General features: G+C 39.2%; 1 protein-coding gene and 1 pseudogene across 4 annotated transcripts in view; both read right to left on the bottom strand.

Annotated features, from left to right (window-relative positions):
* The window catches only part of WDR7 (WD repeat domain 7), a 365,672-nt gene that overhangs the window by 180,664 nt on the left and 166,657 nt on the right, over positions 1-18,351 (bottom strand). The gene's annotated exons all lie outside the window — the stretch shown is intronic.
* Positions 1,083-2,048, bottom strand: LOC123387643 (annotated as a pseudogene).

The raw sequence follows: 18,351 nt of genomic DNA, 5'->3' as shown, positions 1-18,351 counted from the left end.
ACATTTTTGTACGCTCACCCTATCACTTAAAAATACCCCATGTGGACAAAACCATACTATATGACAGATATGCCATAAATAGTTTGTTAACCTCAAAAGTAAGCGGCTAATTACTATAGCTTTCACTTCATACGGTCATTTTCTTCTCTGATGAGATTTTCAGACACAGAAGAATGTAGATCATTAGAATTTTACCTACTCTGAAGAACTTGTGCCAACACTTTGTCTAGGTTTTAGATAATATTAAAGAAATAATAATCCTAAATAACCACACTGTAGCTAAAGGTTATTATTAGTAGGAGGTACATATAAAAGTATTAATGATAAAATGATATGATGTCTGAAGTTTGCATTAAAATAATCCAGTGGAGGGGAGAATAGATAAAATTGACCACAGATTGACAATCACTGAAGTAGGTATTCAGTAAGTGTCCATTCATTACATTATTCTAACTGTACATGTGCTTGAAATTTTCATATAATAAAAATAATTTATGGTGGGGCGCCTGGGTGGCTCAGTGGGTTAAGCATCTGCCTTCGGCTCATGTCATAATCTCAGGGTTCTGGGATCAAGCCCCGCATTGACCTCTCTGCTCAGCAGGGAGCCTGCTTCCTCTCTCTCTCTCTCTCTCTCTCTCTCTGCCTGCCTCTCTGCCTGTTTGTGATCTCTCTATCAAATAAATAAATAAAATCTTTAAAAAATAATTTATGCTGAATTAAATTGGGTCATTGTGTATTTAGCTTTGTTAAGTAAGCATAAAAAAGGCAGGGAATAAATGTATGCCAAATACAGAGAAACTTTATAATGTTAAAATAAGCGTATATAGTCTTGGTATGAAAATAATAAAAGTCTTGTTTTAAAATATTTCATGTTTTAGGGACACCTGGGTGGCTCAGTGGGTTAAGCCTCTGCCTTCAGCTCAGGTCATGATCCTGGGGTCCTCAGATCGATTCCCACATTGGGCTCCCTGCTCAGCGGGGAGCCTGCTCCCCCATCTCTCTCCGCCTGCCTCTCTGCCTACTTGTGATCTCTGTCTGTCAAGTAAATAAATAAAATCTTCAAAAAAACCAAAATTTCATGGTTTTTTTTTTTTTTCAAGCTTTAGTTCAGTTTATTTTTCTTGTATAAAACTATGTGGTAGCCACAGCTGGAGCCTGGGTCCTCTGAACAGAGACTCTGGTGTGGGTCTTCACAAGATGGTCCGTGAACTCCTGATAGGGAGACTTGGTGAACACAGTCTCCTTCCAGAGATCAGGGGTGAGATAGCTGTAGGTCTTGGAGATGGCATCGAAAGTAGCCTTGGCAAAGTTCCCTAGGGTGGCAGTGCAGCCTCTGGCCGAGGTGTAGCAGTCGTCAATACCAGCCATCATCAGCAGTTTCTTGGGCACAGGGGCCGAGACAATGCCAGTGCCTCTGGGGCGGGGATGAGACGCACCAGCACAGAGCCACAGCGGCCAGTCACCTTGCACGGGACAGTGTGGGGCTTGCCGATCTTGTTCCCCCAGTAGCCTCGCCGCACAGGGACAATGGAAAGCTTCGCCAGAATGATGGCTCCGCGGATGGCAGTAGCTACCTCCTTGGAGCACTTGACACCCAAACCGACGTGTCCATTGTAATCTCCGATGGCGACAAATGCCTTGAACCTGGTCCGCTGGCCCGCGCGCGTCTGCTTCTGCACAGGCATGATCTTCAAGACCTCGTCCTTGAGGGAGGCTCCCAGGAAGAAGTCGATGATCTCAGACTCCTTGATGGGCAGGGAGAAGAGATAGATCTCCTCCAGGGACTTGATCTTCATGTCCTTGACCAGGCGGCCCAGCTTGGTGACAGGGATCCACTCCTTGTCCTCGGCCTTGCCACCGCGAGCTCCGCGGCCTCGGCCCCGGCCCCGACCACGGCCCCGGCCCCGGCCTCGGATGCCGCTGCCGAAGCCACCGCGGAAACCGCCGCGGCCTCCCATTCCAGGGTCCCCGGGCCCTCCGGGCCCTCCCGCAGCACCGGCGTCATCCGCCATTTGGTGTTCTCTCGAAGAGCCAAAATTTCATGTTTTATATATTGCTAATTTTTTAACTTAATCCTGGTGTCTCACTTTATAAAACAAAAATTTAAAGCTAGTAAGATAAAACTTCAAGACATAAAGTGATATTTATGGTTAACATGTGGTTTTATATATTGAATATGCAAAATAATTTACATCCCATTTGCCCTAAGTTCCTTAAAATGGAGAATGTAGAAACACCACTTGGTTATAATTCCAATTCATGAGAATCTGTGTGTCTGACCTTAAAACAGAGACTCCATCTCATCTTTTTCCAATTTTGAGTAAATGCATCAAAACTGAAATTAGTGCCAAATAATTAGCGAAAAATTTTAAGGTTTTTTAAAAAAGATTTCTGCTACAGGGACAATTTTGTGGTCCACAATGATGAGTGTGCTCTGGGATCAAAATAAAGAAATATAAAATACATGAATTTAGAAGCAGGTACAAATTTAGTCATTAAAATTCTTGTATTCACGCCCCACCAGCAGATGTCCAAAACTGTCAAAAGAAAATCTATGCTTAACTTCTGCATGTCATTTAATTATTCAAAGGTGGTAGGTCCAGTTTGGTACAACCATTATATACTGTTCAATAAACAGCAGAGAATCTGGACTTAATATTCTCTGAGCATCACACTTGTGCTTAAGAATAAAATGCCTAAGGATCAAAGAACATGCTTTTGGGTATAAGAAAGTAAAAGGCAAGCAAAACAAAGCTATTCTGAAATAGAAATTTTAGCATACACTCCCACACTGTTTGCTGAGTTCCTTAAAATTAATTCATGCAAACCCAGATTTTCTTTTGTATATCACCATCACAGTGTTTTGAAAGAACCTTATTTTTGTTTGTAACACTTTTTGGCAATTAAGAGACAAATACTTAAACATCTCTCTCAAAATTTTGCCTGAATAGAAATGTCCTAGCTTTTTCATTTTACACTGATATAATCCACATCAGTCATAGTAATATGCCAACTCATAATATCTTCCTATTCCTAAAATGAATCAAATTGTGCATTTTAAAATGGTTAATTTACGTTACATGAATTTCACATAATTAAAAATTTAAAAATTTCAATATCTAAATTTATTCCCAAGCTATTTTTTTCACTTATTTTTTCCATGTTTAAGTCCACTAGTAATGATCTGATAAAGGTGGCATTTTTAATATACGAATAAAAATTAGAGGTTATAAAACTTGTTTAAAATTTAACAATAGCAAATTGTTAAACAGATTCAGCTTGTGACATTTTTACTTAAATTTGTTGGTGATTACAGCTGATGAGAAACATTAATAAATCCAGTAACATTTTTCTACACGGCCATTTTGAAATGTCAGCCATTGCTAATCAATAGACTTCTTTTCTCACTGGTCACAATGGCTCACAAAATGGTCACAATGACTAATTCTGAGATCTCTTTACAGGCCTTACCCATAAAAAGCTTGACCCATAGTTACTAGAGTTGTGTGTTTATGCTTCTTTACTAAGGAAGGAGACAATTATATTAATGACAATAGCCTCAGTTGTTTTTAAGATGCAAATGACTAAAATGTGAGTCTCTTTTAGATTAAGACTCCCAAATTTAACTGCATTTTAACTGCGCGGACATCTGTCATTCAAACAGTTGTCAACTTATAAACCTGACAAAGTACGAGTTGTTTATAATACAAGTTTGCGATGTGACAGATGTTTATCAGTCACAGCTCTGAGTGGTCACCTTTGATTATAAGACATTTGGTAATTTTTTGTGAAACTGTAAAAATTCACAGAAGAATACATACAAAAAATGATAACCCTATTAAAATTCCAATGAATGGACTCATGAAAATGTTATTACTTTGTTCTAATTTGAAGTTATACGGGGGTATAAAAATTCCCACTGACAAATGGGCTAAAGCATCTTATTTGAAGTTTTATCTGAAGGACTTCTTTAAAAGAAAAAAGAATTATTACAAAGCATAAGTCACCCAAAATTAATACTTTCTGTTATACTATCTTACTTTTTTTTTACTTCTAATTTTACATGAAAGATGCAAGGAAGAATATAGTCATATTCTATTCTGAAATAGAAATTTTAGCATACACTCCCACACTGTTTGCTTTTTATACCATAGCTATTGCTGGATATGGTAGACAGTTTCTCAAGGAGTAATCAGATGCAAATTAAAAGCTTCTTTGATGTCTCTATAACTGGCCGGTTGATGGAATCACATCCCAAAATGTGTGACAGGATCTGTCCTAACCCTCCGAAATGAGGCTCAGCAGGAGCCCATCCAAGGGCTGACTCATGTGGCACCAGCATTGTCCCCAACAGTGGGTTAGGGACTAGTTGGTTGGGAGAGGCAGATGGTTTCATTTGTTCTATATTTTCACTCTTCACTCAAGTTTAGGTGAATACCGGCCAGAGAAAGGGGAAAGTACTGTTAGAGCACCTGTCACTTTTATTTCAAAAACAACCAACTCCAGTTGAAAGAGAATAAGGAAAAATCTGCTAAATTCAACTTTAGCATGTCAGTGAAACACTGGCTACCTGACTACTTCCTAAGAGACTACACAAAGCTTTCTATTAGACTTCACGCTTTTTCTTTAAAATTAAACTCTTAAAGCTTTAAAACAATACCTCATATTTAAAGAAAATGTTCTCAGCCAAGTATATGGTATGTTTATAAATATGTAAGCTCCTTTACATACTCCATGAATCAGATGCAGTCAACGGCAATTTAATTAAAAAGAAACAAAACAAAACACCAAAGGGCCTGGATTCTTTTCTCCTAATCTAAGTTTTCTTAAAGTGATATTTTAATACAGTACATGAATAACCTTATGCCTACCTGATTTCCTATGTCTTTCTGCTAACTTTAAAAACATAGTAACATAAGACCTAAGCTTTAAATCGAGCATATCAAGCATTTACACATTCTTAAAAATACCCCATCGATAAATATTTGTCATGACAATCACAACATATGCAAAGTCAGAAATGCTACTTTTTACATATTGTTGAGATATATATAAAATTTCTTGATATCCATGAGAAGACTGTAATATCTGCTCTATCACAAGACAATCATCCAGTCAATAATGCCTGAGGCGACTCTGGAAGATCTGGAGATGATTACCGCTATTGGTTGCTAATTAAAAAATCATATAAACCCCAGTATCACCACAACTCAATGCATTTCAGTTTGAATGCTTGTAAGTTAGACTCATTACCAAAAACAAATTTGACTCTCAATACTTAAAACCTAGCTGTCTGTAACTCCAAGTATTCTGACATCAGCAGGGCCTATAAAGAAAGCTCTTTGAGTATTCTTAAGAACAAGATGGAGTTCGGATACCCGGGTGGCTCAGTCGGCTAAGCATCTGTCTTTGGCTCAGGTCATGACCCCAGGGATCTGGGATCCAGCCCCACATCAAGCCCCACATCACACTCCCTGCTCAGCAGGGAGCTTGCTTCTCCCTCTGCCTGCCACACCCCCTGCTTGTGCACTCTGTAAAAAAAAATAAAATCTTTAAAAAAAAAGAACAAGATGGAGATGGCACCTAGGAGTTTCAGTTGGTTAAGTGTCTGCCTTCGGCCTGAGTCATGATCTCAGGGTCCTGGGATTGAGCCCTGTGTCAACCTCCCTGCTCAGTGGGGACTCTGCTTCTCCCTCTGCCCCTTCTCACCCCGGCCTCCCTGCACATACTCTCTGCCTCTCTCTCAAATAGATAAAATAACCACCACCACCACCCCCGCCAAAAACAAACAAACAACAAAATGGAACAAGGTGGAGAAATTTGAGTTAGGTGGGTTGGCATGTATTGAATTAAAGAACTGAAGCTACACAGTAATGGCAGGGCTGGGGGCCAGGTGGACTAGCTCCCAGCCACATGCTTCAGCAGGCACTGGGGCCGGGTCCACTGGTCCACAATTAACTGGACACAATGTCACAGCATTATGAAAACACAGAGGCTTGTTCAGCACATTCATGGAGGATATAAAGCTCGAGGAATAACTAACCCACTGGATAACAGAGATTCTTAGTCTGGATGATGGTGTAAACGAACAAGAAATAAATCAAAATGGATAAATACCAATTCCTGTTCTTACACTGGGAAGACTTGAATTAACAGCACTTGATGTAAAAATGGAATTTAGGGGATTTCATATTTAGCAGAAGTAAAAAATGTGGACACTTCAAAAGAAAACCAACTTAATTTCACAATTACAATACCCAGATAAAAGAAAGCAACAGTCCCATAATACTTGTACTGGTCTGCAAGTGGTAGTGTTGTCAGTTCTAGGTGCCAAGGTCTAAGCAATATCACTGATAAACTAGAATAAGTACAGAACTGGAAGAGGGAAGGGTCTAGAAACTATGTTATATGAGAAGTGGCTGAAGGACAAAGAGAGAACATAGAAGGAGAAATTCTTTCCCAAATAGACATACACACACGAACAAAACAAGCAAAATATGGAAGGCATGACAGTATAGGCAGTGAGTCCACCACTGCAAAGGTGTGTGTACAGTGGGAGCATCCAAAGGTGACACCCCCTCCTACCATGACCTCCATGACCCTTCCATCACTCCCTCCCCTTGAGCGTGGGTGGGATCCAGGACTTGCTTTTAACCAATAAAATACAGCAAAGTGATGGGATGTCCCTCCCATTAATTCGGTTATGTTTTATGGCACTCTCCTAATTAGGTTACAGTAAGCATGCACAAATTCACCTGGTGACTTTAAAGCGGCAAACTGCTACCATGGGAAATGCCTATGCGAAGGGCCACTTGGCAGGAGACCGTGGACAACCTCCAGGAACTGCACACCTTGGCCCTACGTCTGCAAGTAACTGGACTCTACCAATAATCAGTGAGATTGGAAGAGGACCCCAAACCTCATATAAGACCCAGCCCCGGCTAACATCTTGACTGCAGCCTTGTGAGACCCAGAGCAGCAGATATAGCTAAACTGTGCCGGACTCCCTAACTCCTGGAAACTGTGAGATTATTTTAAACCACAGTATTTGTAGTAATTTATCATGTAGCACTAGAAAAGCAATACAGAGTAGCAGTAGGGGCTGGATAACCTTTATGATCAGTGATGTAGTATGAGGAATTCCTTGCCCTGGGAACAAACTGCTCTAGAATCTAGCTACCAGATTATGAATGAGGTTTCTCCAACCCTATGAAAATGTAGCAAAAATGGGGGGGGGGGGGTACTTTTATATGGCACATGAAGGAATTTATCTCGACACTAATATCTCTACACTAAACTCATAATAAAGCAACAACATGAATCACTTTATTTCAGCTGACATTGGTAAATGAAAGCATTCTTTTTATTGGAATGTTTTAACATTAGGTAACAACTTATTTTAATTATAAATCTAGAGGACTTCAAATAACCAGAATGTCTCAAACAAATTTAAATACTATTCTAAGAAAAACAGCTTAGAGTATTCAATTTAGCTCTTCGTTACTCTGTGTAGGTCTCTATTGGGCTGCTCCTGTGCCACCTTTGCTCAGGCCCTTGGCAGCGGGCTCCTGGACCACTGCAACATTCTCCACCAACATTCTCTGCCCTCATTAAAGGGTATAACCCCCACTCGCCCCAGCACTGACCTCCAATATATTCAGCACCTATAGCCAGCGTGCTTTGACTAATGGAAAAACAGATTACACTTTTACCTGGCTTAAAACTCTTCAATGGTTCCTAATTGTCCCCTGAACAAGGATAAAGCAGCTCAGCATGACATACAAAGCCTTTCATCCTCTAGCCTCCCGTTCAGTCAATCCTTTAGGAAGTCCCTTTAGTCTTTGGTCAGCCCTGGCCTTGCTCCACTCTATATGCATCCACAGTGAACCACTGACACTTCCTTCAAAATGCTACACCACCTCTGGCTCTCTCCCTCCCAAGCCCTGACTCCAGCCTGGAAAATCTCCCTGCCCATGATTTTTGCCTGTCTTGAACTGAAGTTCAAAGATGCTCACCTAGTACTTCATGAAGCCCTCAGGGGCACCCTGCTGGGCCTGTCTGGCCACACTGAAGACCATGCTTCTGTAGGCGCAGACATCTGCTGGATACACCACTGCGTTGCAAGAAGAAATGCTACTTTCTGCACATGTCGTAGTAAAAAGTCTGCTTCAGCAAGGACCTTTGAAAGATCATGTACTTACTGGAATGTGCAAAGACTGCCACATGAATAGATCTACACAAGTCAGACGTACATCTTAGTATCACAAACACAAAAGATGCAAAATCCTGTACCCATGCATGTAGCACGGAGGCAGTGATTAAAACTACTGTCACAGATGCTCACGGTGCTGCTGGATCTTGGGCTGTAAGCCCGAGATCCTCTTTATAGACTATTTTTATTTTTCAGAAGTTCTCTTCCCTATCCCTAAGTCGGTCAATAAATTCATTTCTCGTTGCATGAGAAAATAATGAGTAAAGCATTAATAGCAAAGATACTTGCAAAAGTAATGACAAGTAATGTCAAACCAAGTTCTAAAAAGCCCAAATTTATCATGAGAAATACCTCCCCATGAACAGGAAAATGACTCATTTCATTGCATGTAACATGCAGTGAAAAGCCACAGAAGAGTATAAATGTCATTGTATGATGAATTGTATACATCTTACTCCAAAACATCAAAATTATTTTAGGTGACGGATGATAACAAAATTAATACAACCAAAACACTGGGATAAAACTCAAGTGTGTGGGAAGGCTCGGGGCAGCTGTACGGATTCTCACTTTTCCTTCTAAGTGCTCCCAAATTGTTTTTAAAATCTACTGCAGGTTTTTGGTATACCTGAACAGTACATGAACCTGTTCAGACTTTCTTAGCTTTCGATTTATCTTCATTTTTAAAAATTAAGACTTTTGTCTGTCTGAAAATTGTTATTTTCATTCATCACATTTTCTTTTTCAAAATTAACCAAGAGTGATTCTGTGAGCACTGCAGCCAGGTTGCAAGTGATGAGATCATGAGGACAAACTAACAAGCTGCGTAGGTCTCCTTCACGCAGGTACACATATCAATTGAGCATTTTTAACGTCTCTCTCCCTCTTTCCATCTTACACCCTGTGACAGCCTGTTGGAACTCTCTCTCCTTTGTCTTTTCCTTTAGATCAGTTAGGGGAAAGGATGGGAAGGAGAATGGGTGGAAACACACACTAAGCTTGTTTCCAGCTCATTCCAATCTGGTGACATTAATTTATGTCATCCTAGCAATGGGCTGATTAACCACGGAAACAAGGGCAGATACTGAAGCCCCACACCAGGCCCCCTGTTTTCCACAGTCATTCATCCCTGTATTCCACATTCATAACACTCAAGCTCCACCCATTCTCGGCCCTTTTGCTTCCCCACCGTCTCAGACAGGCTGGCTAACAATCCTTGGGTGTTTTGAGGGGGCATCCCCGAACTCGTACACTGGTCTGAAACACTCAAAGCACCTAGCCAAGTCTCCCTACCCCTTCACTATCACCTTTTGTTATATGCTTCCTTATTCTAGTTTTTAGAATTTAATATTTTTAAATTTAGTTTTTATTTTACGAAACTATACATTGTTTAAAGAGTCAAACAGTTCTACAAGTTCATATGAAAGCAGCAGTCCCTCAACCCTACCTGCAAAAAGACCCATTTCTGGCTCTACTAGAAAATCCTACATTGCTACTTTCTAATTTTTTTTTTTCCAGTTTTAGGCTTGTCTAAAGTTCCCCACTATGGTCAATGAATATTGGGTTCTCCCTCACATATACACAACTTACCTGCACACATCACACATATCCATATTCACTCACACACGCTTGTGCCCATGGTATGCTTTCATTCTCTGCTTATTATACCATGTTTCTTATTACACAATGATATAATCAACATTTATATTTTCATTATGATGTGTATACTATTTACAGTTCAACCATGTGATGTATCAATCATGGTAAGTTTTTCAATACTATTTATGCCCCCCCCCGCCCTGTAGTTAATAATTACCTTTCGTTGGTAGTGGTCTTCTGTACTTTTCAGTAATTGACCTAACTGTATAAATCTGGAATATAGAGAAGTAGGCTAGGGAGCAGAAACAAGTCCAGCCTGGGAAATGAAACATCTTGAAAAATAACTGGAACATAGTTTGGTGCATTAGAAGAAACCTTAATGAACTTTCTAGTCACCGAGTGAGACTCCTCCCAGGAAGGGCTAGCAGACCTTGAAACACAAATGCCAATCTCCCACAATTCTTTTATCCATCCAATCCTCAGGGTGGTAGGTGCCTGGGGTTACATTCCTAAGACGTGCCAACCCATGAAACAGTGCAACAGCATCCAGCAGGGAGCCAAAGGATCCCAGGCTGTCCCTCCCTTAGTTTACTCCCTTATTTCAGTGGAACATACCTCTTCCTCTAGTTCCTGATAAAAGAGGAAGGGAGGTACACATTTTTTGAAATCTTGCATTTCTGAATATGTCTTTATCATACTTTCACACTGAATTTATATTTTCGTGTGGTATACCTTATTCTACTTTTTTTAAAAGATTTTATTTATTTATTTGGCACACAGAGAAAGGTCACAAGTAGGCAGAGAGGCAGGCAGAGAGAGAGGAGGAAGGAGGCTCCCCGCTGAGCAGAGTGTGGGATGCAGGACTTGATCCCAGGACCCTGAGATCGTGCCCCAAGCCGAAGGTAGAGGCCCAACCCACTGAGCCACCCAGGGGCCCACCTTATTCTACTTTTAAACATACTCTTTTAAAAAGTGAACTAATAGCTAAGTATCCTTTGCAAGTCTGAGAACTGCATTCAAATTTTCTCTTCTTGGGGGACTTGGGTGGCTCAGTCAGTTAGGCATCTGCCTTCAGCTCAGGTCATTCTCAGGGGCCTTTATTATTATTATTATTTTTTAAAGATTTTGTTTTTATTTATTTGACAGACAGAGATCACAAGTAGGCAGAGAGGCAGGCAGAGAGAGAGGGGGAAGCAGGCTCCGTGCTGAGCAGAGAGCCCGATGTGGGGCTCGATCCCAGGACCCTGAGATCATGACCTGAGCCGAAGGCAGAGGCTTAACCCACTGAGAGGGGCCTGCATTATTAAGCCCTGCATCAGCCTCTCTGTTCAGCAGGGCGTTTGCTTCTCCCTCTCCCTACAACCTGTGCACTCTTTCTTTCTCTTAAGTAAATTAAAAAAAAAAAAAATTATCCTTCTTTTTCCTTGGCAAAACTATTAATGATAGCAGCATGGAAGTTTTCTTTTATCCTTTAAATTTTAGCATCTTTTAGATACACTTTCCTAAGTCTAGCAGTGACTCTCAGATGAATGGCCGTATCAAAGTCTTCAGACAGCTTTTTAATGTCAATATCTCCTTCTCATTCTATACTGATCACCATGAGTCAAACATAGTATGTAATATGAAAATTAACTCTCCCTCAGCTACTATAAGTATAAAGTAGTATTTTCTCTTAAGGTTGTCCTTTCTATTTCATCAAATGATTCACTCTTCTTGGTAAAATTCAATTCAGACAATAAATGTGGTTTAAAAAAAAAAAGCCAAATATAAAAGCACTTAAGAAATTAGAATAATTCATCAATATTTCCTGAGGCAGTTTTTAGAAATTTCTGAAAACATACCTGGAAGTTGGATGTAGCTTTTTCTCTATATATAAAGTATAAATTTGTCTAGTAAATTTATATTCCTGGAATGATCAACTATATAGAATAAGCATTAAGTCATCTAAAAGAACTGATTTATAAGTGATTCATAAATTAGTTACAGATCATTTATTCTATTTACTAAAGCAAATCACTTAGAGTAATGGTGATGGCAACAAGGGGTTGGGAAGGAAGGGGGGGGCACACAATACTTCTCAAGCACTTATGGGTCAGAACAGTTCCTCTGCTCAGTTTAGAAGCATTATCTCATTTAAACATCTCAACAATCTTACTATTATTGTATTTCAGGTGAAAAAAAAAAAAAAAGGAGACTTCCCACAGTCAAGTAACTTGCACAAGCCACCCAATGAACAAGCAGGGAAGCTGAGACTTGAACACAGACAATGAAACACGAGCGCCTGTGCCGCAACCATATTTATTCTAAAATATTCTAAATACATACATACTATTGCAGACCAGCTTGTGTCATCTAGTTGACTGTTTCATTTTGTTTTTCTGCTTGCACGAAATCTACAGATTCACTCATAGATAAACTGAAATGTTAAGTTTTACATCACAGTAACATGGATTTATTAAACCTTTATGTTAAGAGTGTTCTTTAAGGAAAAATTTCCCAAGAAAGAATAAACATAACCAGTCACGAATCTTGCCCTCTGGAGCATGAACATGACTCTACCCTCAATGTCTAGTAAATACTCAATACCCAGTAGGTGCTCAAAAATACCAGCCAGACTTCTCAGCCTCCCTCTGGGTCTTCATTTCAAGGTCTCTAAACTAACCATCAGTCCATCCCTGCCATGACTGCCGTGATTTACCTCATACATAAATCCTACCCTTATGTCATCCCCGGTGTCTGGAATTCCCCTATCTAAGTCTGTCTTCTGTACATGTATGTTGTGCATGTGTACGGGCAAGTGTGCATGAATATATAGCTTCTCCCTCAAATTAGATCATCAGCTTCCCAGCTAGCTTCATCAAACCTTCCCTAGAATGGGACAGAAAGATACAAGGTGCATATTCATGAATATTCCTTATAGTACTTCTAGCTGGGATGAGCAACACTGGAAAAAAAATGTATATAAAGTGTAAAGGGAGTAACTGGTTCAGCTTCCTGGAATCCTTTTAAATGAGGTCTACTCGGGGCACCTGAGTGGCTCAGTGGGTTAAAGCCTCTGCCTTCGGCTCAGGTCATGATCCCAGGGTCCTGGGATTGAGCCCCACATCAGGCTCTCTGCTCAGTGGGGAGTCTGCTTCCTCCTCTCTCTCTGCCTACTAGTGATCTCTGTCAAATAAAATAATTTAAAAAAAAATTTAAAAAAAAGATTTTAAATGAGGTCTACTCCATTTAATTCACTCATCTGTATTTAAGATACAGAGTTGTTATTGTTTTGGTTTTTTTTTAAGATGAAATATTCTCACTTGGTTTTATCCTACTTGATTTTATTCTACCTATGGGTGAGGACTCCTTTCCATATGAGGACAAATATATACAGGTTCATGACTGTCCTCACCTCAAATACTTAATATTTGTGATGAAAAATTTCAAAGACTAAAAGCCTTTATGCTTCACAATTTTAATCCAAGAAATCACGGGGAAACTCAAGGATGCTAGTCAATTCAATTATCCTTTTGTATAGTAAAAATGATTATAAAGTATCAGGAAGAACTCTTCTGAACCCCACATCCGTTTTTAAAACCTGTTTTTCCCCTTTAATGTGGTTTGCACAGTAAAAGTAATCATTCACAGGTATGACATAAAGTCTGTGAATTATGAGACATTGTTGTCATTACTTTTGTGAATTACAACTTTTGGTCATATGGGTTTGATATCAATTATAAGGGCAATTCATGTAATATACAGATATATAATAGTGTGCCACAATCTAATGCAATTCATTCTTATCCAAGAGGTATTATTACACGGCTCACAAAAGGCCAAACTAGAAGTTCATCCTGAAGGTTATTCATTCCCATGGACCGCTTTAAAAACAAAACAAAACAAAACAAAAAACCAATTCCTATATTCTTATTCAATTAAGTATTTCTCCTTTTTCCTATTTAGTCTAAATTTATCAAAAAGAATATACAATATTAAATCTGAAATATGTGCACTGGTATACTAATGTGTGTGATTTTATATGGATATAAAATAATTCTTACTTTACTAGAAAATACACAAAATTGTTTTCCTTTACGAATTTATCTGTTTATTTTTTTCTAAGATTTTATTTATTTATTTGAGAAAGACAGAGAGAACATGGGGGGTGGGGTGCCGAGGTAGAAGCAGACTCCCTGCTGAGTGCAGGGCCAATCCCAGAACCCTGATATCATGACCTGAGCCACCTAGGCACACCCCTATGTTTATTTTTTAAGAAAATAGGAAGTCTTTTCTTCACATATTAAATATTTCCCTGCACTACATAAAATATTAAACTGTATCAAAAATTAAAATAGAAGTATCTATATTTCATGAGAAGAAAATGATGCGCCACAATAAATACATTTGTTTTCTTTGTTTTTCTTAAAAGATTTTTTAAAACATTTGTTTTTCTTATAAGATATTTTTTTAATGACTTCGTTTTGAATAACTTACCTATATTCAAGAGCACAAGACCTAGAGGCAAACAGCCAGGATTCAAATCCTAACTCTGCCATTTCCTATGGACTTTATGGGGAAAATTACTTAACCATTCTGTGACTTACTTTCTTGTCTTATAAAAAGTAATTGATATTAAGTTTATTACAATTATTTGTAAGGATTAAAAAGAGCCTAGAGCATAGTGTGACACGTATCAGGTGCTCAATAAAGGCTAGTGAGTTGTGATAGTTATTACTTTAAGACCTTTTTTAAAGATTTTAAGTAATCTCTATACCCAACATGGGTCTCAAACTCACAACCCTGAGATCAAGAATCACGTGCTCTACTGATTGAGCAGGCAAGCATCCTACTCCCTGATTTTTTTTTTTTAAGATTTTATTTATTTATTTGACAGACAGAGATATAAGTAGGCAGAGAGGCAGGCAGAGAGAAAGGAAGGGAAGCAGGCTTCCTGCTGAGCAGAGGGCCTGATGCAGGGCTCAATCCCAGGACCCTGGGATCATGACCTGAGCCGAAGGCAGAGGCTTTAACCCACTGAGCCACCCAGGCGCCCCGTTACTCCCTGATTTTTAAATGTATCCTTTTAGATGAGTTTGCTCAGATGATGTCAATTACTGTGTATGTGACCAATTCCTTACAAAGGTATTACATGCAAAGAGGATGTACCATGCGCACACACGCACACAGACACACAAACACATACAATGAAAGTGCTATTTTTAGAAAATATCATTATGAAAGATTCAGTGCCAATATGAAAGCTGATTAAAATAATTTGTTAGAGCACCTTTCTTTACAATAATTTATTTATGTCATGAAAACATTTAATATCTACTTTCTTAGAAAACCTCAAGTATATAAAATGTACTTATTTAAATACACAATCACTTTTTTGGCCAAAATACATCGATTATTATGTAATTTTTCTTTTTTAAAAGATTTTATTTATTTGAGAGAGTGAGAGCACACAAGAGCAGGGGGCAAGAGTCAGAGGGAGCGAGAGGGAGGGGAAGATCATCTCCAGCGGAGTCCACATTGAGCACAGACCCCAGGACCCTGAGATCCTGATCCAAGCAGAAATCAGGAATCAGATGCTCAACGGACTGAACCACCCAGTTACTCCTGTATATTTCCATTTTTAAAAGTCTAAACAAAATCTTAAAGAGGCATTAAACATTCAAATGGTACTTACTAGCCATTCTTTGTTCTTTTTCTTGCCTCATTTTCTTTTGTACTTGTTCTTAGGCAAGTCACCCCAGGCCAATAAACATTAGCTTGAGCACATGAAATCTTGAACACGTTAAAATTTCAACGGATGATAAAAAGCAAGTTTTCTTCGTGCTAAATAACCCACTGCAGACACCCAGAGGAACGCCACAAAACACTATGTATGTCACCCCATAGAGCAGGATTCCACACTTTACTTCTTTGGTGGCATATGTTCAAGTATCAGGCCTCCTGGAAAATTCTGCATGGCTCTCCTCCCTATGAGCATCTCCCCACTTTGTATACAAGCCACCTTACTTCTCCTGTGGTGGGTTAGCAAGTCCCAGAGGGAATTCTTGGACAACAGTTACACTGACATCCCTCGCTCTGGGAAATCCACAAGAGATTTTGGTTTTCACTGACAGAGCCGAGCTTGGACATGAGGCAGCACAGCTCCAGGGCAAAGGGAAAGATAAGCATAGAGGGGGAAAAGCATGACTGAAGCGAGAGAGGTATAGCAACCAAAACTTGTAAGAACCCATCCATAAGCAATCTCCGGTTTGGGTCAGTGCAGACCACGGAGCGGGCTCTCCAGAGTTTTCCATCTGCTTCTCTGCCTGTGTATCCCACAATAAAACATCTCACCTTCCATCCCCTCATTAAGATTTAAATTACAGAACACATTTTCCCAGGCATTTTTTTGTATCTTTCCCCATTTAAATCCAATGGATCATATCTTCTTCCTAATTCTGAAGACATGTATTCCAAGACAAAAAGAAGGATCAACTTTTAAATGGGAATCAACAGCTACTGATTCAATGGAGATAATTAGGTTCTTAGATTGGTTCCAAGTCTCACTTTCACAATATCAGTAGACAGTTTATCTAGAAAGGAGCCTATATTCTCTCACAAATGTGTTACAAATGCTTTTTGAGTCACGAAACACCCACTAAAAAGGAAGGGGAGGCTAAGGAAATAGACACATGATATATAAGAATAGGAAAGACAGAGTAAATATATGTAAGTAAATTGCTGATATGTAAGGAGTTCTTTTTGAAACTGGAGTTATCTTATGAATTCACTAATTCAATCAGTCATTCAATAAACATTTATTAAAAAGATGCTACATGCCAGGGTACTTACTATTTTATTGCTAGAAATACAAAGTAAAAGTCACATGTCCCCACATGACACAGAGGGCAAGGGAAATGGTCATGTGACAATACTACCGAGTGCAAGGGCAGAAGCGTATACAGCAAACTGGGACATCTTCCAGAAGGGATTCAGGAAGATGGTGAAACTCAAGCCAGGTTTGGAGGGAACCCTCAGAGCTTCATCACGTGTGTGAGACACTGAGGGCAGCACAGCAGTCAGAGGAAGAGGTGCGGGCAAAGTCTAAGCCATGAAGCAGCAGGGTCCCCTGCAGAAACAAAGTCCAGTGTTGCCATAGCAGCCAGGGAAGCTCAAGATGGGAGGTGTTTGGATTTTGTGTTATAAGCAACAGAAAGCCATGAAGCAGCACTTACGGTGGGGGGGGGGGTGCGGGGAGGAAGGGTGATGAGCCGGCTTCTGACACTCTGAGCAATGGAAAGCACCAACCAAAGAGGAGGGCAAGGGAACGAAGGGAGATGGTTGCAGGGGAATATGACAATAATAATCCAAATAGAAAAAAATGGAAGTCAGACCTATGCATTCATTGTGAAATGGAGAAAAGGAAAATCATCAGGAGATATTTAAGAGGTACATTTTAAAAGAACTGGGACTAACTACATGTGGACATTGTCGGAAAGTGGGAAAGCCAGGATTATCCCTTGATTTCTAGTTTGGGATGATGGGTAGTTAATGGTACCCTTAGTGATGCCTTTAAATGAGATATAAATATAAAATGAGATAATGAGATATAAATATAAAAGGAGATGAGTTTTAGCAAAAAGTAGGGCTCATTTGGGACCATAGCAAGTATAGTATCTACACCTTCCAAGCACAGAAGGTATGTTAGCTACTAGAAAATATGTGTAGTATAATAAAGTCTTTGGATAATTGTAAATGAATATATAGTAGGCATTACAGGACATTCAGGCTGAAAAACATATTAATCTGATATTCAGAAGAAAAGCTTAGATTGGGGATACAGATCTGATAGTTATTAACGTAAGTAGTTGTTAAAGAAAAGGGAAAGCCATACTTACCAGGGGTCAAGTATGAGAAAGAAAACGAATTACTAAAAGCTGTAATTCTGGTTATATTTTAATATTCCTATCAGAAACTCTCAAATACTATATCTAGGAATTCTTAACACCCTATTAACATGCAAGTAAACCCGAGTGTTAAGCACCAAGCAAAATTTTAATTCACTTTTTCTTCCCCCTGATTAAAAGTATAGAAATGTAAATTATTTGTAGTGATATATTTCACTCAAAAATCCACACTTTAGGGGCACCTGGGAGGCTCAGTGGGTCAAGTGTCCACCCTTAGCTGAGGTCATGATCTCAGGGTCCCGGGATCAAATCCCAATTTGGACTCTCAGCTCGGGGGGACTCTGCTTCTTCCTCTCACTCTCCCTCACTCTCACATAAATAAATAAAATATTTTTTTAAAAATTCACATAGATGTAGTACTGTTTTTTAGACCATCAATTATAATTTAAAGAATGAGAAGGAAAGGAAAAGGATGCAGTATAGAAGTTTATTCTAGTATAATAATTATAAGGCCTCTGGCACTATGTTGGAATGTATTTCTGATTTCAGAATATATAATGCCCCAAAATTCTTTGGAACATATCTGTATTTTAACAGGATGTGAATTTCCTATCTTTCAGTCAAACAAATGTAGAGACAGTTTATGAATAGAGC

Source organism: Mustela putorius, unplaced genomic scaffold, assembly GCF_011764305.1.
Source record: "Mustela putorius furo isolate JIRA1106 unplaced genomic scaffold, ASM1176430v1.1 tig00003858_pilon_pilon_pilon, whole genome shotgun sequence".
NCBI lineage: Eukaryota > Metazoa > Chordata > Mammalia > Carnivora > Mustelidae > Mustela > Mustela putorius.
This window is presented reverse-complemented; position numbering and strand designations above follow the sequence as displayed.